At 33.4% G+C, this 25,992-nt stretch overlaps 1 pseudogene; it reads right to left on the bottom strand.

Moving 5' to 3' along the window:
- Window positions 1-14,436: 14,436 nt before the first annotated feature.
- LOC108915540 lies at window positions 14,437-24,321 on the bottom strand (annotated as a pseudogene).
- Between the last annotated feature and the right edge of the window lie 1,671 nt (window positions 24,322-25,992).

The following is a 25,992-nucleotide window of genomic DNA, read 5'->3' as shown; positions in this document are numbered from 1 at the left end:
CTTTTATCAAAGGAAAATCGTGTCATCATTTTTAGGAGGCGTAAGATAAATCATTTCAAATTTAAAATGAAATTCAATGTAAAATCTGAAATACCGCTGCATACGCACTGTGTTCTGGTAGTAGCTGTAGTCGCCCAGGTGCATCGAGTGTACGAACTGGTCGGTTATACGTCAAATACTAACCTGGCGAGCTTTGCCGTCAATTAGAGAGCGCTTCCAAAAAACAAGTAAACAACAGTGGCGCGTACAGAGGTAAAATGTAGTACATATGTGGAATTTAGGAAACAAATTGGATTTATAATAAATTACATTTAAAATAAATAGTTTATGAGAATAAAGGAATTTTTGTAGCAACAAGGGTGCCAGACCTGAACTGATCCCCTCGTCCCTTCATAATGTATAAAGAAATTATTCCATTTGTAAAACCCTTAAAAGCGTACTTCATTGGTTCCCTTGACAGGCAATGATTTATTACTTTGCATCAAATATGATCCTACTATAGTAATAGCCAATGTGGTTAAAGAAACAACAACAGGGACAATTAACATTGCCAACCACAATACCAACTTAAAACAAGGCGGCAATTCACTCCAAATTTGAAAACGACATAAGTAAATTTCTTAATTTATCAATATGTAATAAAAAATTGTAAATACAACTCAAATTATTATTATCTGACTTTTTATTAGAAAATTCGTTGATACGGACCATTTCCAGAAAAATACGCTTATTATAATTTATTTCACTGTCCAAAACTGTGACACCATTAAAGTTCATTTTGTGGCCTGTACTTAATGTATGTTCTGAAAGACCACAGGACGTTTTTTTTAATTGCAATCACTTTTGTGGGATGTTAGTCTACCTTTAAGAGTGCGGCCTGTTTGTCCAATATATGTCTGATTACAATTAAAACAATCAATTTTTTAAATTACCCCCGATTTTTCCAGTTTATGGTAAGGTTCTTTGGTTCTAGAAAAAAGTCTGTTACAAGTGAGTAAATTTTTATATCCAATTTTAACATTTAAATCTTTTATAATATAAAGTAATTTTGGTGCAAGTTCTTTTAAAAACAAAAACGATTTATATTTGGGCGCAGTGACTTGTACATTGTTGTCAGTTTCTACGCTGTTATTGAACAATCTATTATGTAATGGGGAAACATTATCAGTATCTGTATTAAACAAAATTTTATTGACTAGACTTTCTGGGTAGGAATTCTCCATCAAAAGTGTTCTTAACTCATTATCTGATTGATTTAAGAAACTGGGGTGTGTAAGTTTACATACCCTGGCTTTAAAGGCTGAGATTAGATTCAGTTTCATTCTATTTTGATGGTATGAATGAAAATTAATGTACCTGCCACTACTCATAGATTTTCTATAACGCTTCGTGGCTAACTTATTGTGTCGATCTCTATGTATTGACATATCCAAAAACGGGATGCAGTTGTTCTACTCACTTTCAAAAGGATGTCATCATAACTGTTAAAAACCCTTGAAAAGCTTGACAACAACACAGAGTATTCTTATTACATTAGCCCTTAGCACTGTTGACTGCAATCCCAAATACATCACTGGTTTTTTTCTTAACTAGTCAGTCAAGACTACCCTTCCTGCTCTATATATATATACACGACTAATGACTACTTGGGTTCAAGCGGATGTAGGAATTCGATTCAGTGACCCCAAAAATATAAAGATATGTTGGTTACACTTCATTCCTAAAAGTGGAAAAGTGTAATCTTAGCAATTTGCGCTACTTTTTTGGGGTTAGGTACGAACTCTGACTAGTTGAAGTTATATTGATATAACAAAAATTGTGGTGGTTAGACTGTGGTTACTCATAGTAGAAACGCTTTATTTCAACGATTTGAAGTATTTTTAAGGTTAGGGACGAACAGTGACCAGATGGGGTTTAACGAATATTGAATTCGAAATCAGCAACCCCAAAAACGTATAGATATGGTGATTCAGTCTACAATACAGTATTTTTATGTTTCTGATCTATCAATAATGCTCATTAAACAGAATTTTCTATGATTGCGGACGCCATATTGGAACCGCCATGATGTTTTTTTAAAATCACCAGACGGCATTCGATAGAGTTTTTAAATACGAAGCTTTTGACACGTCGAACGTCAATATTGATGCATTTTTATTCTGGGCAGCCCACTGTGCCCGTTGACGTGAAATGCCTGATATATATATATATATTGAGATGTATGGAAATGTAATGTATTCAAAATTGCATATTAGAAAGGGGTAAAATTGAAAGAAGAAAATATCTGACAGAAGTCGCTTGTCATAAAATTAAAATGTACTGATAAAATTGAATTGATTTTTTTTTAAATGGGAAAGTATTGTAAAATAGTAATAAGTAAAGAAAATAGTGAGCTATAAAAATTTAAAATGTGAAAACAGAAGTGCGGTTACTAAGAAGAAAAAGTGTTGGGTTACGAGAAAAAAAAAAAGAGGGAGAGAATAATAAACATTAATATATGACAGCTAGAATTTTGGAAGAGTAGAATTTTAAAAAAAAATAAGGAAGATAAAGTTATTGGCAGAAGATAATAAAAGTAATAAGAAAAGGAAAAACCATGTATCAGAAAGAATATATGAAAACGGTTTCGATACACATTTTGATTGAAGATTACGGAAGATACAAATACAAGTAAGTCTAATAACGAAAACAAGGTTAAAACGTGTTATAGAGAACAACCCAAATTTGAGAAGAAATTCACATAACTCAAGTTACAGTCAGGGAGCAGAAGTATACAGCAGGAAATAGGAGTACAAGACAACACGGAATAAACTAACAGAAGTTGGATAAAGCTAGAGGGTGCACAGTAAAACCAGAAGTGATCAGGGAGAAAAGAAAAAGAAGTTTAGTGCATCGGACAGTATTAACAAAAGGTAAACTAACTAAAATTTATCTAGACCTGAGTGAAATTCATTCAGTATCAATCCATTAGTAGTAGTAAAAAAAAGATGGGGATATTAGACTATGTCTAGATGCTCGAATTATAAATAAATATACGATACCTCAGTATGAGGCTCCTTTAGCAACAGATGCTATTTTAGGAAGAATAGTTTTTGGTTAATACCTTTGGATGAGGGTAGTAAAAAATATACAGGTTTTATGGTAGACGGTGAAGTGTTCCATTTTAACGTGGTACCATTTGGATTGCAAAGTGCATGTGCAAGTTTAGTACGGGCAATGCATAAAATATTAACTCAGTATGAAGAATTTGTTTTGCATTATGTTGATGATATATTAATTTTTTTCCAGAGATAATGGTCAACATATAGTGCACATAAAAGTAGTATTAAAAGCATTGGATGATGCAGGATTGAAAATTAATATAAAAAAATGTGAGTTTGTAAAACAAGAAATCACATATTTAGGATACAAAATAAATGCACACGGTATTGAAATGGACAAATCAAGAGTACAGGTTATACAGAACTATGTTACACCTTATAATTTAAAAACATTAAGAGGATTTCTGGAAATAATTAATTATTTTAAAAGACTTATACCTGATTTTTCCAATCTAGAATTGTCATTGTTAAAATTGTTAAAAAAAGGAGTAAAATGGACATGGACGAATGAACAAGATGACGCTTTTAAAAACATAAAATACATTTTTCTGAGACATTTACAAGTATATCATCCAGATTATACACTACCATTTATAATACATACAGATGCATCGAAATATCGATTTGCCGGGGTATTATTACAAAAAAATCATGATAAAGTGCCCATATCTTTTATATACAGAACGACAAAACCCCACGAACTAAATTATAGTGTAAGTGAATTAGAATTAGCAAGTATAATATTTTGTATTTCAAAATTTAGATTTTATCTTTTAGGAAACTATTTTACTATTCATACGGATAACCAAGCATTGACATCTATTATAAAAAACAAGTACGGTAATAGCAGAATACATAGATGGGCTATACTTTTACAAGAGTATGACTACAAAATATTATATATTGCAGGGAAACACAACATATTAGCAGACGCAATTACTAGAATGGACAACATAACTAATATACAGACCGATCGACAAATTAAAATAGGGGATAGATTAATAGACAAAATGGGAATATTTTCATTACAGACAGTTATAAATGACCAAACAATATTGACGGAACAAGAAGAAAATAAAGCAACAAAGCAGAATGACATTTACCTTAAAGTAATTGACGACAAAGAATTATACTACATAACGGAACAATTGGCATCAAAATTGATCAAAGAGTTACATAAATTATATATGGTCATCTTGGAGTTAGTAAAACATGGACAATTTTTAGAGAAACGTATTATGCTAGAAATGACAGGAACATAACGAAACAGATATTACGACAATGTGAAACATGCCAGTTGGCAAAAGATAAAAATCGACACCATGAGGGAATACCAAAGACTATTTTAGCTAGACGACCACTTGACCAAATTGCCATTGATTTTATATCAAATTTGACTATGAGCTAATGAGTAATAGACATATTTTGGTAATAGTTGATATATGTTCAAAATTCACAAAGACGTATCCTTGCAAACGAACAAATACAAGGTCGGTATTTTACAAATGAAAGATTTCACAAATATATGGAAATAAATGACATAATAACAAACTAGACAAGTATAAGACATCCAGCGTCAAATCCTTCTGAGCGATATATCAAAGAAATTGTTAAATATTTATGTATACTTGTACATGACGATCATCCACTTTGGCAAGACAGACTAATAGACGTAGAATATTTTTTAAATAATATACCAAATAATGTGACAGGAGAAGCACCAGTGACACTTTTTCTTAAAATAGAACCAGACAGACCATGGGTGACCGACAGAACTGAAATTTATGAACAATTATTAAAAAAGGTAAATGATAGATTGGAAAAAAAATGCAGAAAAATATTTAAATCGAAGACGAAAGAGAAAAAAAAATCAAATTACATTTAAAAAAGGGGATTTAGTAATATTTAAGGCATTACGAGTACCAAATAAACGAGAAAATAAATGTGTTAAATTGTTGTTGCCATATAATAATAATAATAATAATAATAATAATCATAATAATANCCCGTCTTGTATATATATATATATATATATATCCCGCTATCATTATTGCAACATTACATTCAGTATACCTTATTGCACATCGAGAACCGCTGTATATAGAGTAAACTTTTACGTGAATACTGATTCAGCTCATTTTTTGCAGCCCCTGTGTATAATTTATATATTTCTATCTTTAAAAATGAAAATGTGTGCCCTTTTCGTTAGACGTACTTTGTGAGATCCGTTCAGTTAGCTAACTTTGTGTATTAATTTTTAATTCACATATATTATTGCAGCCAGCAGTGTTGCCAAATATCTTATTTGAGGAAGACCATTACTTATTTCAAATTATGATTGCGAGTAGTTTCTGTAAGTGTAAGAGTTGACTTTCGGAAAAATTTTTTCTATGCGTACAATTTCCTAGACGTATAATTAGATTAATTAAATTATACTTACGTGAGAATATTGTGCCAATTATCTGATAATCTCATTTTTATTTCTTTAAAAAAAAATGGTGCTATCATTTGGTATAAAATTATCTCATAGAATCTAATTTATAAAAAAACTGGTAAAATAAATTTGTCGCCACTTTAAGTACATAATTTAATAAGTTTTTCAAAAAAATTGTTGCTGGTAGGTATACCTAATTTCTGTATAAAATGATTTAATAGGCTACAATTTGTTGATAAAAATCTGAATTTGTTGTTATTTTAAAACAAGTTGATAGAAATTTTTAGACAAGCCTTTTCCTTAGTTTCATCTTGAAATGACTTTGAATTGACTTGAAGGTGACCTTTAGAGTTATACGCTATCTCCAGATTCAGATTCTGCGAGCCCGAAAACCTATACACTCAAAATTCAATACAAGTCTTTTCTTCAATTTGACCTTGAAACGACCTTTACTTGACCTTCAGGTGACCTTAGATAGTTACCTATTGGTCAAAATTCATTACATGCCTCAGTTTTTGACTGCATCAACTTCCCCTTTCTATATCTCTGAAACTATCCATATGATCACTTTGGGCCCGTGACAACTTTTCATCAGAACGTCGAGAACTATAACATATTACAATTTCAGCCAAATCTAGCGGGACCCAATTTCCATTCATTTTGTGCGGGGTCCTTTCTATACTGTTTATAAGAAGCCCATACCTCAGGAGATCTGAATAGTTGATACTTTTTAAAGACCTTATTACGTAAATTTTTCGTTAACTTGATGTTATCAGTGAGCCACGGGCAATAAGTATTCTTGCGAGATTTACTAACTTGCAAGGGAGCATGCTTGTTAAATAAGTTAATTATATTTGTAGTTAAAAACTCAACTTTATCATCAATACTGACTATATCAAAAATTTCCTGTAGATGTAAGTCTTCCAAATCACGTTGACATAAATCCAAATCAATTCTGCGCAATGCCCTGTAAGTAATACTTTTAACTATAAGTTTCAAATGATTAAATATTAAATTACAATATATTAAAAAATGATTCGACACATGAACGTCTTTCACACCAGACTCGGCAATATTATCAGAATTATAAAAAAGTCAATCAATGAAAATGAAGTATCCGAATATCTATGAGTAGGTTCTGAAATAAGCTGCTCTATATTGAAAACTCTTGTAATCTTCATTAAATTAGACGCATTTCTTGAATTTAACTGAAACTTATTAATATTAAACTCTCCAAAACACAATATTAGATCTTCCTGAGCATAAAAATTAGCTAATATATCTTCAAAATAATTGAAGAAATTGTATGCAGTCAGTATTGGGTGCTTTATAAATAGTACCAATAATAATAGTTTTCCCAAAAAAAATCTAACTTTATCCAAACATGCTCAATGAAATCTATATATTCACTTAAAATTACTCTAAATTTAAATCCGTTCTTTATATATAAACCAACTCCCCCAGCATGCCCCGGTCGATCTTGCCGCACAAATGAATAATCGTTAATTTGTACTTTATCATCTGCAATGCCATTATGTAATCAAGTTTCTGTAATTCCCTCGATATCATAATTAGAAGTAATTAAAATATCTTTAAAAGTAGAGAAATCATGTATCAATGTTTAAAAAAAGATATTTATCATTAAAAGTTGACTTTTACATGATATTTGTTAAGTGTCAAAACAACAGTTTTTTTTTGTCTTCATAACGTAAAAGTCTTTTACATCAGCCTACAAAAATCAATGAAATTACAGTTGATAGTGTTTACTAAAACTTGTTTGTTGCATTGGTATCGTTACTGAGAATATTTGATATTAAAATATATGCAGTAAATTGTAGATGGCATACATGTCAAATAAATTCATTGTAAATGTGAAAATTTTCCTTCATATTTTTAGTAATTTTTGAAGTATGAGATACAGTTTTCAAAAAAAAGGTGTTTAATACTCGATTGCGAAATTCTTTTGCATTCTCGATGATTTTTTGAAAGCTTTCAGTCTCGAATGCAAAAATCTAGCATAAAAAATAACCATTTTAATGATGCCATAGTTTACTATATATCCTATTTAAAAAAGGTAATATGAAATCCTCGATAATAATTATGGGGGCCCGGGGGCAAAGCACCCCCCACCAAAATTTCTAGAAAAAAAATTTTTTGTTCCACTATACCCCAAATTTTCCATCATTTTATAAAAATTTATAGTATTTTACGTAAAAAAGGTATACTTGTTGTATATCCAAAATATAGATATTTTTTGAGATAAACCCGTTTAAAGAGGAAGGTACCATTTAATTTGAGACATTTTATTTAATTTAATTAAACACACAGATTTAATCGTGGTTGGCTTTGACATGTCAGAGTATGCCAAAGGCAATTAAATTGTCAAACACAAATTCCACCGTCCGTCTCAACCCGCACGACAGAGCAATCGTTGGATTCGGAGTGTATACCCAATCTTGACGAAGCCTGCGTGTTTTCTACAGCGTTGCTTGGTGTCCCGCACCCTGATGTACCCTGAGTAATAGGGGATATGTGAACTAAGACCAAGAGGTTTGGCGTGTACACCCAATCTCCGGGTCGTTCCATATAGTATACGTACGTTTCTCCCGGGTCGGCGTGTATACCGATCAGACCGAGAAACGTTGTATACTGAGAGTCCGACAACATCGGTCACCAGGACGTATAAAACTTAGAGGCCAGTCATATTTTTGCGCCTTGCACCGCCTGGGCTTTCTTCGCTGGTTATTGCTACCGCTTACCGCTTACCACTTACTAATTTTGCATTGCTTGCTAGGCCGTAATACCGATATTTGACCGCCGACCTGTTTAAAATAACTCCGAAATAATTCCGAATAAATTTTGATTTATTTTCAGAATCAGCGGGGACCAGTAAAAACGTCTACAAATAATTTACTATCTTTTTATCAGACCATTTAAAATCACCTTTTTCTTTGTCCGTCTACTATTGTAGAGTAATAAATATTTTATTTTTGATTTCGTTCGTAAATATTTATTTCTTTTCTAAGGTGATAAATAAAATTGTAAAAACCAAGAATCACAACTTTTTAGTTTTGTCTCTCTAGCACCGATCTTGTATATAAATTATTGTTTAATACATTTGTAAATAGTTTCAGTCACTTAGTAGTGGGTAGGAATAAAACTGACACAATTTGTATTTGTACTAAGTATTAATATTTTCTCTTTTGAATAAATCTAGTAAAACTTAATAGGTTTATTTCTTTCACCGTCGAGGTAAACTGATAACATTCCGAAACAGCAAAAACACTGATATCGTTTTATAGAGCTCCCGTTAAATTTCATATCTAAAATAAAACTACACTGAGAAAACTACTCTCTGCCGTTTTCACCTAAAAGAAATTCATTTGACCCCTGGAATTTATTTTCTTCACTGTAGCTACCTGTGCACTTTACTCTAAACCGAGGGTAAGGGTTACGTGGAGTTTCCCCCACGTAAAACATAGGGAAACTGGCGCCCGAAACTAAACCGAAGATATAAATTATTAACTAACGTTACCGTTTAGAGTCCAGTCCGAGGAATAAAAGACCTTTCCGAAAAATTAAATTACAGGGGGTGCACACACCATAATTAAAAATATTAAAAAATTAACACCGATCAACTCATAAAGAGAAAACCGAGGAAAAGTGCGTCACACTCTTAATCCTGATGATTTTCGTGCAAGAGTACAGTTTTCTCAATGGTTTCTTCAGAGACATGAGCAAAATCCTATGTTTACGAGATTAATTCTGTATACTGACGAAGCAAGTTTTGGGAGGAATGAAGTTATTAACTCCCATAATTTACATTATTGGTCTGATGAGAACCCACACGCTATTATTGAAACTAGGCACCAAAGACAATTTTATGTTAATGTTTGGAGTGGAATTATTGGTCCTTACTTATTGGGTCCATTTGTGTTACCCCCTAGACTAAATGGTCAACGTTACCTAGATTTCCTTGTGCATCAATTACCACAACTGTTAGAAGATGTTGATCTTGAAACCAGAAATGCACTGATATTCAGGCACGATGGGGCGTCGCCTCACTTTAGTGCTGCAGTAAGGGACCATTTAAACGAGGTATATCCTAATCGCTGGATAGGTCGCGGTGGACCTATTAATTGGCCTGCCCGAACTCCAGATATGACCCCACTTGACTTTTTCTTTTGAGGGCACTTGAAAAATCTTGTTTATTCCACACCTGTAACCACTAGAGAAGAATTAGAAGAAAGGATTTTTTATTGTGCAAATGAAATACGACAAAATCCTGAAATGTTATGGAGAGTGCAACAGTCTTCTGTTAAACGAGCTCGTATTTGTATAAGAGAAGGTGGAACTAATATTGAGAATTTATTATGAATTATATTAGTTACAAAATTTTGATTGTCATGCACTTTTCGTTTAGTTAGTATTGCAAATTATTTGTCCTTTATTCTGAAATGTAAAAGCCAACTACGATAAAACCTGTGTTTCTGTTAAATAAAATGTCTCAAATTAAATGGTACCTTCCTCTTTAAACGGGTTTATCTTAAAAAATATCTATTATATGGATATTCAACAAGTATACCTTTTTTACGTAAAATACCATAAATTTTTATAAAATGATGGAAAATTTGGGGTATAGTGGAACAAAAATTTTTTTTCTAGAAGTTTTGGTGGGGGGTGCTTTGCCCCCGGGCCCCCATAATTATTATCGAGAATTTCATATTATCATCCAAAGCAGCTTCAAATATTATAGATCCAGCCAAAAAATTTTCAAAATTTATTGAAAAATACAAGTTACAGCAAAAAAAACATTTTTAATTCTCAACTTCAAGAGCTAATAACTCTACAGGTGAGCCCGGATGAAAAAATTTTAAATGAACTTGTGACATGATTTTCTCATTATCTATCCATATCTGAGAGATTGCCCACCATTTCCGGGACACCCTGTATATTAAGATGTATATGACGTCAGCGCCTCTACAGCTAAAGTGCTGAACTAATCCGACCTTATTGCGGCCGTGGTTTTTGGTACATTTCTTGTCAACCGTTTAACCGATTTTAAAGAAACCTATATATTTGAATAAATTAGAACGACATCTAGCTAGTAAATATGAAAAACATAGCAAATTAAATCGTTTTCATGGTAAAAACAATGAGCGAATTATTGCGGCCGGTATACGGCCGTCGTATCGTTGTTGACGCAATACTGTATGTTATTTGCTCCATGTATGGCCGCAATATTATGCGCGGTATATATACAGGGTGTTCCTAAATAAGTGTCGCAACGGAAAACTGTAAATTCCTCTTGAAAAGAGAAATATATTTTTCCTCTTCCATTTTTCTCTCCGGGCTTTCGTTTTCGAGATACATGGTGTCAAAACTTTTTTTCAGATTTTTGTCAATATCTTGAACCATTTGAACTACAGGACTGAGCTTTTGTACATACATTACCACTATTAATAGCTACTTGTTGTAATGAAGCCGACAACCTAGCCAGGAGCGCATCGGGCCTCAACATTTTTGGACCCGGCCCCTCCAGTGTGCTTCCGTTGTCGGCACTTGTTGGAATTATCAAGGAAAACACCCACAAAGAATTTATGAAATGGTGGGATGAAACAATCAGCTGTCACTTTGCTAAGGAGTTTTTAGTGTATCCTAGCAAAGACACAGCCAAAAAATACCAGGCTATGTCTAGGTCAAATCTTCGCCTGGTGACAGGTATTCAAACTGGACACTGTTGGCTAAGGAAACACCTTTACAATATGGGGAAGTGTGAAACACCTCTTTGTAGGGGCTGTGAACAGGAAGACGAGACGGTGTTGCACTTACTATGTGAATGCACTGCCGTCTCGTCAACAAGAGAGTCCATGTTGGGAGAGCGCTGGCCTTCAATGGCCTATAATTAGAGAGACCCCCCTGAGCAACGTCACCACCTTTTTGACTGTAATAGGCTGGTTGGCGGCTCAGGTGGATTGATCTCTCTAATCGGAGGATGTACAAGGGGCCCAATGGGGCCTAAGTGCTGTAGCTTTGCTACCCTCCCCACAATTCCAGACTCCAGACTCCAGCTACTTGTTGCAGATGTTGTTAAATTGCATTAAAATGGTTAATTGTTACTACCTATCTTTTAAATCACAAAAGATTTTCGAAACGTTAGCAAAATGTTTGTTTTTGTTCATAAAAAGTCATTTTTCTTGAAAACGGTTGACTTTAGAGCAATAAACCAAGAGAACTCTTTTTGTGTAAAATTCATTGGCGCTTCAGAATTTGCTGTCACATGTCAATTTTTCCTGTGGCGTAAAAGTTAGGGGGGGGGGAAACCCTGACTATACCTTAAAATCTCCACCACTGGCACGTTCAATGAATCCGAGAAGGGTGCGAAAAAGTAGCTATTAATAGTGGTAATGCGTGTACAAGAACTCAGTCCTGTAGTTCAAACGGTTCCTAAGGTATTGGCAAAAAATTTTTAAAAAAATGAAAATTTTGACACCGTGTATCTCGAAAACGAAAACCCGGAGAGAAAATGGAAGAGGAAAAGAATGTTTCTTTTTTCAAGAGGAATTTCCAGTTTTCCGTTGCGACACTTATTTAGGAACACCCTATATATATATATACAGGGGTTGCCCAGTTCGGGTTGCCTCTACCTGAAATGGACACAAAATTTCAATTGTCAAAAAAAATCATTCTTCATAAAAATTTTGCTTGCCCAGAAGCCCTTAGCAAGATAGTAATTTGTTCAATATAATAATAATAATGATAATGATAATGATAATGATAATGATAATGATAATGATAATGATAATGATAATGATAATGATAATGATAATGATAATGATNTTATAACAATTCTTTACTTATAAGTTTCTATTATTATTCTGCTGACAATGGAAAATCGCCTGCTGAGTTGTTAGCTGATAATAAATAGTATAAATACCCAACCAGCCGCTCAGAAGGACGATTATAGATTCAAACTTCACCTAACGCTGTAATTAAGACAAATAAAGTGTTATCTTCAAAAATTGTTATAATTTCAAGTTATCTACGGTTAGTGCTGTCGAAATTCATCGAATCAGAACTGCTAGGGGTTGGTCAACTAGCCGCAGCTTCCTGTAGACAACGACCCAATAACTCCAGATTTTGAAAAAAATTTTGCAAATTTTCAAAATTTTGCACAGCAAAATTCAAGGCCCTTAGATACTTGAAAATTTAATCACATATAGAAGGGCTCTCAAGCTTTTAAACGCTTTTTGAAAAATTCGAATCCGTCAATTAGGAGAGCTTTGGCGCTTGTTTATGTTGATATTTGAAAGCCAAAAAGCCAAAAATCTCCGTGGATATACGATTCACCCAAATATGGACTGTTTGAAACAGATACCGTCTGGACTATATTGTCGGGCTCTCTGTTGACGCGTTGGGCTGCACGCTCAGGCGCCTCTCCGAAATTTCCGTCCTCGTCCGGGAGCTAGGTTAGTCTATACTGCAGTTCCAGGCTGTCGGCGAAAGCCTCGGCCTTTTCCTGGTTACGCGAAAAAGTTAAAGTTAAATCAACTTTCAGCGTAGTGACCTCGACTACGTCGATTTAAGGAAATTGACCAATCACCATTGAGAACGCAACAAAAGTGGCGTTTTCGCGTAATAGTATGAAAGCGCTCTGAGGCTGCCTCCGCATGAGCACGTATTTCTGGATCCGTATGTAGCACGTGATCATAATTAGTCAATAAGTTGTGCCACTATTCTTGCTTTATCAAGATTTATTGACGGTTAGGTTTTAAATATAAAAGTATACAGGGTGGCATAAAAGTATGGGAACCCCAAAAATTCTCGCGATATGCATTTTCCGGAAAAACCAAATATAGGGAAAGTTAGGATTTTTCCCTGGCTATTCAATGTTGACCATGCCATGACCACTGACCACGTGGTCATTATGGGGTCAAGACGATTTTTTTAAATGGGAACCCTCTTTTTGACTCCGGGAATGGAAAGAGCGGAAAATTTTACGTTCAAATATGACCTTGAAATTTTTAACCGATTGTCAGCAAATTTTGTATACGGAGATTTTCGAGGTCGCTAATCAAGAATGCGAGGTCAAAATTCAAGATGGTAGATCCAAGATGGTGGATGGGTTTTTTAAATTTAAACAATGGGGACCAAATTTGATATACGGGGGTTTTGGGGGTCACTGACCCCACATTCGTGATCAGCAACCCCAAAAAAGGCCGTACACCATCTTTAATGCAAATCGACTGATTTTCAAAAAAATCGTCCATCATCTTGAATTTTGCAAATTTGGATTCGTGATCAGCGACCCAAAAACCCCCGTATCCCACGTTAGGTGCAAATAAGTGATTTTCGAAAAATTCGTCCGCCATATTGGATCCGCCATCTTGATTATTTAAATCCGACCTTGGATTCGTGATCTGGAAAACCTCCGTATACAAAATTTGGTGCAAATAGGTTAACTTTCAAAAATTTCGTCCGCCATCTTAATTTCATCGCCATTTTGAAATTTTTGAAATGGTCAAGGTCATATCTGAACGTAAAATATTCCGCTCTTTCCATCTCCGGGGTCAAAAAGGGGGTTCCCATTTAAAAAAATAGTCTTGACCCCATAATGACAACGTGGTCAGCGGTCAGCGGTCATGGCATGGTCACCATTGAATAACCAGGGAAAAACCTAAACATTCCCCATATTTGGTTTTTCCGGAAAATGCACATCTCGCGAGATTTTTTGGGGTTCTCATACTTTTATGCCACTCTGTATAAAGTACACTTATATAAAATTAATGTTTTATTAATTTTTGTTTTTAATAGCTTTTTGAAATATTTTGTGCATTATAAATATATTATAATAAGAAAACACATATAAAAACTCTAAAGCTATATTACTATAATTTTACATCAGTGTTTTTTTTTCAAAACACATATTCCATCTAACGTAGGTGCTAGGATTTCATACTGGTCTGTGGCTAATTCAGCTCTCTCTGCTGATGCCAATAAAACAGGTGTTGTGTGTGTATGAATACCAGCTATGGTCTTAGGTGTACCCGCTTTTCCTACAATATCAACTGCTTGACCAACACGAACAATTACAGATATAACCTCCAAATTTTCATCTAGTGTTAATAACCATCTTGGCTGCATTGCAGCAACTAACATATAGAGTAGATATTGTGAACGATTTAATATCAATGCTTGGGGTTCTAATAGTGAAATTAAAGGAACCAATAAACCTGAAATTTAAACATACATATTATATTTAAGAAGAGAATGAAAAATAATTTGGAGGTGAGGAATATAATGTTGGTTGTTGTTGTTTGTTGTTGCTGGTTGTTGTTTTGTTGGTTGTTTGTTGTTTAATAATAATAATAATGGATGGATGGATGGATGGATGGATGGATGGATTGATTGATTGATTGATTTTTATTGACAATATATACATAGTACATTTTTGTCACAAATTAACAACTAAATTATAATGATATAGAAAGACTATACGAGTTATTTATAATGACCTACAAAGAGTTAAAAAATATACAGTTAAACAAAAACAGTTAACAGTTAACAGTTAAAAAATAGTTAAAACGAGTTAAAAAAGTTCTGAAAGAAATTATGGTAAATAATTTAGATATTCGTTAACAGTATAAAAGCAGTGAGTTAAAAGAAAATCTTTAGCCAGTCTATAAAATGTTCTGTAATTCATTGATTTCAAATCTAATTGCTGATGAATATTCACAAGTTTATTATACAGATTTATATCAATTTTATTCATTTGTGTAATACGCAAACGCGAAAAGGGGGGTATGATATTATTTCTGTGTCTTGTGCTATAATTATGTCTATCAGCATGAGACAATAAGCTATTAGCATGTTTATGTATAAATAAAAGTGTTTCAAAAATATATACACAGGGCACTGGTAAGATTTGATATTTTTTAAAAATGGGTTTACAGGACATTCCATAGTGGGCTTTGTCTATGATCCTCACAGCTGCCTTCTGTAAGTGAAACACTTTATATGACTTTGGTGCATTGCCCCAAAGAATAATCGCATATGACATCACACTGTGCAGGAGCGCATAGTAGACAATCTTCATAGTAGCATTATCTAGGCACGATCTGAGTTGTCTCATAACAAAATTTAGTGAAGAAAGTTTTGAACATATAGTATCAATATGCGCACTCCAACACAATGCGGTATCAAGTGTTACTCCCCAGCAAACGAACTGGACTGGACTTGACGGCCCTTTTATCAGAACTAAAGAGTATATTTTTAGTTTTAGCTTCATTGAGCTTCAGTTTATTACTTCTGAACCAAATTTTAGCACTATTCAAGCCATTATCATATAAAGAGCTCACACCTCTACTAAGCAAGGTAGTATCATCGGCAAAAAGAATACACTCAGTGCCAGACAGTGACATGGGTAAGTCATTTACGTAGAGCAAAAATAAAATCGGCCCCAACACAGATCCTTGGGGAACTCCGCATGTAACGGAAAGTAAATCAGAAGTAACACCATTAAGATTAACATACTGTACTCTGTTGTCAAGTATGATTTAAAAAGACTATATGTCTTTCCCCTAATACCGTAGTGTTCTAATTTAAACAATAGGAGATCAATATTTACGCAATCGAAGGCTTTTAATAAATCACACATTACCGCGTTAGTAGGAGCACCATCGTCCATTCCATTAACAATACTTTCAACAACAGTTATTAATGCCTGGACCGTTGAACAATTTTTCCGGAACCCATACTGCGAAGGAGTTATGATAGACTTATCATCTATATAAATTATAAGCTTATCTTTAATCAAAATTTCAAAAATTTTCGATAAAACTGGAACAACTCCAATGGGCCTATAGTTATCTATGACATCTTTATCGCCTGTCTTAAATACTGGAACTATTTTTGTAATTTTAAAAGCATCGGGCCAAATGCCTTCAGTAATACACATATTAAATAATACTGTAAAAGGTTTTACAAGAAATTCAAGTGAGGCTTTAATGACAAAACTGTTCAATTCATAGTAATCCAAACTAGCTGTATTTTTTAACTTAAGTATAGCTTCTCTAACATCAGACTCAATGACAGGTGTTATGAAAAACGACCCTTCTGGGCTTGGTAACATATTTAAAAACAAACTAGGATTAATATTCGAATCAATTATAGACTGAGTAATAACTTCTGAAACTGTAACAAAGAAATCATTAAACTGCTGAGATGTTATATCAGTTCGGACTTCAANCTACTACTACTACTACTACTACTACTACTACTACTACTACTACTACTACTACTACTACTACTACTACTACTACTACTACTACTACTACTACTACTACTACTACTACTACTACTACTACTACTACTACTACTACTACTACTACTACTACTACTACTACTACTACTACTACTACTACTACTACTACTACTACTACTACTACTACTACTACTACTACTACTACTACTACTACTACTACTACTACTACTACTACTACTACTACTACTACTACTACTACTACTACTACTACTACTACTACTACTACTACTACTACTACTACTACTACTACTACTACTACTACTACTACTACTACTACTACTACTACTACTACTACTACTACTACTACTACTACTACTACTACTACTACTACTACTACTACTACTACTACTACTACTACTACTACTACTACTACTACTACTACTACTACTACTACTACTACTACTACTACTACTACTACTACTACTACTACTACTACTACTACTACTACTACTACTACTACTACTACTACTACTACTACTACTACTACTACTACTACTACTACTACTACTACTACTACTACTACTACTACTACTACTACTACTACTACTACTACTACTACTACTACTACTACTACTACTACTACTACTACTACTACTACTACTACTACTACTACTACTACTACTACTACTACTACTACTACTACTACTACTACTACTACTACTACTACTACTACTACTACTACTACTACTACTACTACTACTACTACTACTACTACTACTACTACTACTACTACTACTACTACTACTACTACTACTACTACTACTACTACTACTACTACTACTACTACTACTACTACTACTACTACTACTACTACTACTACTACTACTACTACTACTACTACTACTACTACTACTACTACTACTACTACTACTACTACTACTACTACTACTACTACTACTACTACTACTACTACTACTACTACTACTACTACTACTACTACTACTACTACTACTACTACTACTACTACTACTACTACTACTACTACTACTACTACTACTACTACTACTACTACTACTACTACTACTACTACTACTACTACTACTACTACTACTACTACTACTACTACTACTACTACTACTACTACTACTACTACTACTACTACTACTACTACTACTACTACTACTACTACTACTACTACTACTACTACTACTACTACTACTACTACTACTACTACTACTACTACTACTACTACTACTACTACTACTACTACTACTACTACTACTACTACTACTACTACTACTACTACTACTACTACTACTACTACTACTACTACTACTACTACTACTACTACTACTACTACTACTACTACTACTACTACTACTACTACTACTACTACTACTACTACTACTACTACTACTACTACTACTACTACTACTACTACTACTACTACTACTACTACTACTACTACTACTACTACTACTACTACTACTACTACTACTACTACCACTACTACCACTACTACCACTACTACCACTACTACCACTACTACCACTACTACTACTACTACCACTACTACCACTACTACCACTACCACTACCACTACCACTACCACTACGACTACTACTACTACTACTACTACTACTCCTGCTCCTGCTCCTGCTCCTGCTGCTCCTGCTGCTCCTGCTGCTCCTGCTGCTCCTGCTGCTCCTGCTGCTACTGCTGCTACTGCTGCTACTGCTGCTACTGCTGCTACTGCTGCTACTACTACTACTACTACTACTACTACTGCTACTACTATAAAAATAATAATAAAATAGAATAGGACTTTGACTTTTATACATACAATAAGTACATTTCAAGTCACACCAGGACAAACAACCGAAATAAATTCATCAGTACTGAAATAACAGTTTGTCAACAGAAAATATTTGGTAAAAGTGTAAAAAGATTTGATGGACATCAGTTTAACATTCTCGTGCACAAAAAAATGTGCAAATTTGTTATACAATCCTATCTCCAGTTTGTTATTTTTCGTCATATTTATTCGAGAGATAGGAACCACAAGGTCCCCACCATGCCTAGTGCTATATTTGTGAATGCTGGAATGTGTTGGCAAGTTTGGTAATTTTTTATGTACTAAATAAAGAGACTCAAGTAAATATAGGCATGGTAGAGGTAATATCTTGTACTTCCTGAAGTAGTCTCTACTATGGGAATAATTAGGTACAGCCGCCACTAGGCGAACAGCAGCCTTCTGTAGGATAAATAGTTTATGAGCACAACTGGAGTTGCCCCATAAAGTGATACCGTAACTAAGATGATTATGAAATAGAGAGAAATAAACTAATCTCATAACCGTATTATCCACACAAGGCCGCAGCTGTCTCATTGCAAATATTTGAGTAGCAAGCTTTGAACACAAAACATTGACATGAGCAGACCAATTTAATCCCGCATCTAAAGTAATACCTAATAATTTGACAGGTACACATTTAACTCGTTTTTTATCAGACGTAAAAGATATATGCTATCTTTGACAGTTTCCGAGAAAATCACGCTTTAAAATGTCAAATTTGTCATTTATCCTTTTGAAAGAAAACAATCGAAGAAAGGGACAAAGTCATATGATATCTTTAACTTATTTTAGAAATACTAAAATCTGATATCATAAAAATGTCGCACTTCCGACACATCCGGAAAATACCGGAAGTCATCTTTAATAGCAAGTAACTGCAATAATTTTAATGGAATGCCCTACAACTAATTGAGAATTCGTATTCTACAAACAATTTCCAATCATTTTTATGTACACTTCCCTATACCCAAAGTTCGGAGTTTTTGAGATATTAAATGGAAAACGACGTAATCAGTCAATGCGTAGATCAGAGGTGCCTAGGAATCTTGCTGTTTCATTTCACGTTTAATGGTGGTGCTTATTACTTATTTTTTATGTAAAATGCCAGTTTTTACTCGCGAACATCAAATCGACATGTTACTAGTGTATGGAGAAGCGAGAAAGCTTTAGTACTTCTAAAATAAGTTAAAGATATCATATTATGACTTTGTCCCTTTCTTCGTTTGTTTTCTTTCAAAAGGATTTTATAAATGACACATTTGACATATTAAAGCGCGATTTTCTCGGAAACTGTCAAAGATAGGTATAGGACACAATACATATTTTAGTGTTAGTTTCTTCAGCAGAATTGAAAACAAAAATAATATACAGGGTGTTCCGTATGAAATAACAAAATTTAGGGCATTTCCGTTCAAACAGGAAGTGACGGTCAGTTGTTTTTATGATTAAATTTTGCATCAAATTCAATGATACGCATGCCCAAAATTTGAAATCGATATCTTTTTTCGTGCCTAAGCTAGAGCCTGGGTAGTAATCTTGTGGTCAACCGGTATGCACTGACAAAACAATCGTGCATAACAGAATGGATATTAGTCCAGGCGGTAGAGCATTCGAGGCGTTTGTATTTGAAGTCATATATTTTGTTGTACAGAAAAATTCAAAATATTATGTAGAATAAGAATCCGAGTTTGCCTATTCCAAAAAACCATTGCTAAATTCAGGGGGAACAACAAACTTACAAAAAGGATGAAAAATTACCCGTTTTCGACATATTTTTCCCTGTAACATTGAAAGTAAGCCCTAAATAAAAAAGGCAATCTTTATTTTTTGAATATTTGACGATGTTCTATAAAGCTACAACAACTGCTAATCAAAAAAGTTGAATTTCGCATTAACAATGGGCGAAAAATAGTAGAAAATCACATGTATATGTGGAGCAATTTTTAAAATAAGTAAATATTTATAAATATTGATGAACAAATAGTAAAACATATATCAATTTTACCCTAAAAATTTTGCAACGATTGATCGCGTGTTTTTCGATTAACAGGATTGTTAATTAAGAAAATTTCAAAAAGTTTATTGCGTACCTACCGTGGGGTTAAATTAAGGTTTAGAAAGGACACATTCCAGACCTATTTTTACACTTTTATAACTAACCATTTAGAATTTTCTTTTTAATTTTCAATATTTTACTCTTAAGAACGGAAAATATCAAGAACTGCATGAGTGCACGTCATTCCCTTTATTATTTCAACTCACAAGTGTATGATGGCGATGATGTGCTGATGATGGTAATAATGAAGGTAACGATTTGTAGGTTGGGGTCAGGTCCCATTTTCGGCCATTAAAGTATGGGGCAAAACCCTCTTTTGGGTTACATATTCCTTTTTGAATAGTATAGAAAGTGCTGAAACTAAGCTTCTGAACACTATGGTCGAGTTAGCTGGAGGAAGCACAAGAAGGACGCTAGACTTATTCGGCGCCGACGTTGGAGAGCAGCACAATACCCCTAGACAGTAGTCCTGTAATCAGGGGGGTCCCAATTGCCTCCTTCATTTAGATGAAGTTACCCAAGTGTTTTTTATGTATTTTGAGCTGCAGAACACGAATTTTTTGGGTAGAAGTTTACCCGGATATCGATAAGTTTTTTATTAACAAAAAAATTGCAAAATACTGAGAGCTTAGTTTTTGGCAAAGTAAAAAGTATTTTCTTATCTTTGACCCATTTTAAGAAGAAAATGTCTCTTGCAATTTTTCTGTTAAACGCATAGTTTTAGAGATAAACGCCGTTAAAAACTCGAAAGATGCAATTTATGCGATTTTCAATTGTTAATAACTTTTGATTGAGTAGGTATTTTGTAATTCTGCTGACGGCGTTTGAAAGTTCACGTTAAATACTACAAATTATGAGTAATTGCAGTGTGAAAATTAATTTTTTCCACTGTTATTTGAAGCTATAAACAAATAGCGATTGAGCGTTCAGAAGGGAGCGCCGCCACACCATAATTCATTTGGACTTAGTTATGGATAAAATTAATTAGCGTAAAATAACTCAAAAAGTATTGGTTTATCAAAAAAATAGTATGACACATTTTTTGCTTCAAATTAGTTGCTCTTATCGATTTCCGGGATTATTTTGGCAAAATTTATTTTCAACCCCTACAAAGGGGTAGAAACAACCCCAGGGTAAAAATACATATCAGCATATTTATTTTGTTTCTTGAGCTATTCCCCACCTACTTTCCAAATTTCAAGCAAATCGATGCATAAGAGCGGAAATCAGAGCTAAAAACATCATAAACTAAAATATTCGTAAATTTAAGGGTTCTAAATTTTTTTAGCTCAATTTAAACAATGGATACTTATTCCTCACCTTAAAAATTACAAAAAAATGTTTTGTATCATTTGAGAATTTTTTTTCCAAACGAGAGAGCAAAAAAATGTAAATTTTTTCCAAAATTATAATTTTGGGGCTCAATTGTGAGGGTGTAAATGCGGTGCTGGTGAAATGTGATTATTTTTCCCTTACTCTGTTCCACTTAAGCTTTAAAACGATATTTTTTTTTATCTTTTTTCTACGAGGCGCTACTTAATTTTGTCCATACCTAAGTCCAAATGTTTAATACACGATCTTGACGCATACTCTTCATTTCTAGACCAATGAAACGATGAAAACTGAACGAAACATTAACAATTTAATGAAAATTGCAACATTACAGTAATTAAAATAAAAATTTTTTTGACAAATAATGCAAAGATCTGATTTAATTAAGCTATTCATCTTGTAACATGAATGTTAATAATTCTACATCTTTAGTACAATTTTGGAGCGCGACTATAAACAAGTTTTAAAAATAAATGATAATCGTTTAAAACAAAATGCATTAAAAAGTTGCAAAAAATTTGAAATATCAAAGATATAATGTTTGCATGGTTAATTCTAATTTGCTTTGTAAACATTATTATACGATTTGTATGAAAAAAATTAGCGAAATTATATTAGTTTTATTTATAAACGATAGTAAAAAAAGTTTATACTTATATTAAAAGCGTAACATCGTATAATTTAGGTGTTTTTATAATTATTATTTTTTAAACTTGTACAATAATTTTAATTATTGTAATATTGCAAATTTTCATTAAATTGTTAATGTTTCGTTCAGTTTTCATCGTTTCTTTGGTCTAGAAATGAAGAGTACGCGTCAAGATCGTAATTAAACGCCTGTAACAAGGCAACATACATGGCGGCGCACCCTTCTGAACGCTCACTTGCTATTTGTTTATAGTTTCAAATAACAGTGGAAAAAACAAATTTTCACACTGCAATTACTCATAATTTGTAGTATTTAACGTGAACTTTCAAACGCTGTCATCAGAATTACAAAATACCTATTCAATCAAAAGTTATTAACAATTGAAAATCGCAAAAATTGCATTTTTCGAGTTTTTACCGGCGTTTATCTCTAAAACTATGCGTTTAACAAAAAAAATTGCAAGAGACATTTTTTTCTTAAAATGGGACAAAGAACAAGAAAATACTTTTTATTTTGCCAAAAACTAAGTTCTTAGTATTTTGCAAGTTTTTTGTTAATAAAAAACTTATCGACATCTTATACCCAAAAAATTCATGTTCTGCAGCTCAAAATACACAAAAATGACTTGGGTAACTCCATCTAAATAAAGGAGGCAATTGGGACCCCCCTGGCTACAGGACTACAGAGGCAAATTAAGAAATTCTTAAAAGGAATATCGAATGAATTTTACGGCAGACATAATAAAGCAATGTCTCAGATCAGTAAGGATAACGCAGACTGAAAAAAGGTATTTGATCTGAAGACTAAGACATTTTGACTGCTACATTTAAACCTGATGGATGCAGTTTTGAACATTTATTGTGATATATTTTTGTTAATATAATATTATATAAATAACCGTATTACTTATGTAACTTCGATTATTACATATGACTACATAATATAATGTTTATTAATTTTATTAAAACAAATCTAAAGGTAACGTAATTTTCAACCAAATTATTAGGTTTTATAACCACATCGGTATTGAATTCAAACGAAACTTTAGAGTACCTAAGATCCAATATTAATTACGAAGTTACCATTTTTTTTCTGTAGGTATAATGTCATTTATGTTATAATCGAAAAACTCAATCAGGTGTCAAAGCAAATTGTTTTAAGTAAAAAAAATAATAAGGGTTGTAAAATCTCTTCAAGATAAAGGGTGCTGGAATCGAAAATGTGTGCGTGTCAATAGATGGAAAAATGCTTTTACCTGCTGTTGCTACAGGATCCATTAACAATCGATCAGTATGTAAAGGATTTAAAGTTAATGTTCCTTTGCCCATATGTACCAAGCCTTGAGCAATACGAACCATGAACAACTGTGAAGGATTTTTACTGTGGAATACTGCTAATTGTCTTAATGAAGCTGCTAGACGTGCATTATTTGTACCAGCACCAATTAAACCTAAACCATATATAGCGTTACAAGCAACTTCATCATCTGAATCATGTGAATACTTGGTAAGAACATCAATAACACTTAGTTGTGCGTTTGATACTGAAGATAAAGCTGTGGTCAAAGGCACCACTTTTCTGACTGTTGGATCTCCATAACGACTAATGTGGCCAAATATTCTGTGAGTCATTTCTGAGCCTGGAAATAATTTTTTGTGTAGTAGTGATTTACGATGAGTAGATAAGCTATAGGCGTTCAACGCCAAAATCCCATGTATTTTCTTATGAAGGTTCAATTTGCAAATTTTTGGTGAATTTTACCCCCTCCACTCCACTTTTAGGCCACACCCCTCGACCAATCAGAGCGTAGCATTCAAATTGGCCACGTCTGTCGACCAATCAGATCGCGGCAAATTGGCGGTAAATTTAAAATCCAGTAACGATAGGTTGTTTGATCAATCAGAGTGTGGCAATAAAATTGGTGGTAAATTCAAATTTCTAGATTTAAACGTTTACGCAATAGAGATCGGAGTGAAGGAGAGAGGTGGGCTGTAATTGACGGTAAATTTAAAGTTGGTTTCGAATTTTATTTAAATTAAAAAAGTCTTGCTCTGTCCGAGATTCGAACCCCGAACCTTTGGATTCCAATGCGAGCCCGTTACCTCTAGACCACCGTAGTAGCATTTAACAACAGGAATAATTTGGTTGATATATTGATGCTAAATAATATTTCAGCTATTAGTATAAAATTTACGGTTGGGTAGCACTTAAAATCTGAGGATAAAAAATTTAATTACTAGAAGAATTCCATGCTATTTAGGAAATGAGTTAATATGAACAAAAATAAAATATGTTTAATACATGCGCAGAACATACTTGTAATTAGTGCCTTATTGGTGGTAAATTCAAATTTCTAGATTTAAACGCTTGCGCAATACGGTTCAGAGTGAAGGAGAGAGGAGACAATTTTATTTAAATTAAAAAAAGTCTAGCTCTGTCTAAGATTCGGACCCCAAACCTTTGGATTCCAAAGCGAGTTTGTTACCTCTAGACCACCGTAGCATTTAAGAATGGGAACGCTGTGGTTGATATATTGATGCAAAAATATTTCAGCTATTAGTGTGAAATTTCATAATCTTAAGATGAGAAATTCAAACACAGCTCCGTTCAGGTCTCTTAAACGAAAAAACATGCGCATTAGCACCCTATATTTCGCTAACGGTTTGAAATAAATAGCTGTGTCACTAAAATTGAGTTAAGATATTTACGAAACATCAATTTTTTTTACAAAAGTTTAACACGAAAACGAAACATCTGCGGACCAACTCTTTGTCTTAAAATCACTGTCTGTTAAATTTATTGTACATACTTAATTAACACCCTGTATAAGATTATCTATTTAATTACTAGAATAATTCTATGCTATTTAGGAAATGAGTTTAATAGAAACCTTTGTTATTATTATCTTAATACTGTCGTGTCATCTGTATATATATCTTAAGTTGGTATTAAAGCCCATGTGACCAACGCTAACTACTTATTCTTTTAAATATCAAATTTTATTGAAAAAGCAAAACTTCAGCCTAGGTCTGGGAGAGAACGTATTAAGGAACAAACCAACAGATATAAAAACCTTTTAAAATCTAAGAGTTGTCATGTCGCTTCTTTAAGAACATCCTGTAGACTGCTGCTGCTGCTTCTGAAGTGACCTGAAGAATGTAAGTACCTAGAGGAGAAGAATGGAATGGGAAAGAAAATCTCAGTATGTGTACACCGTTTATTAAGACTGCTTCTTAAAGCTGTTAAAAATTCAGATTCAATAGGTACTAGTTTAATATATTAGAACGAGAGAGAGAGAGAGA

This window comes from Anoplophora glabripennis, unplaced genomic scaffold (genome assembly GCF_000390285.2).
Source record: "Anoplophora glabripennis isolate ALB-LARVAE unplaced genomic scaffold, Agla_2.0 scaffold1708, whole genome shotgun sequence".
In the NCBI taxonomy this organism is placed as follows: domain Eukaryota; kingdom Metazoa; phylum Arthropoda; class Insecta; order Coleoptera; family Cerambycidae; genus Anoplophora; species Anoplophora glabripennis.
The sequence above is the reverse complement of the archived record's forward strand: the minus strand, read 5'-3'. Positions and strand labels throughout refer to the sequence as shown.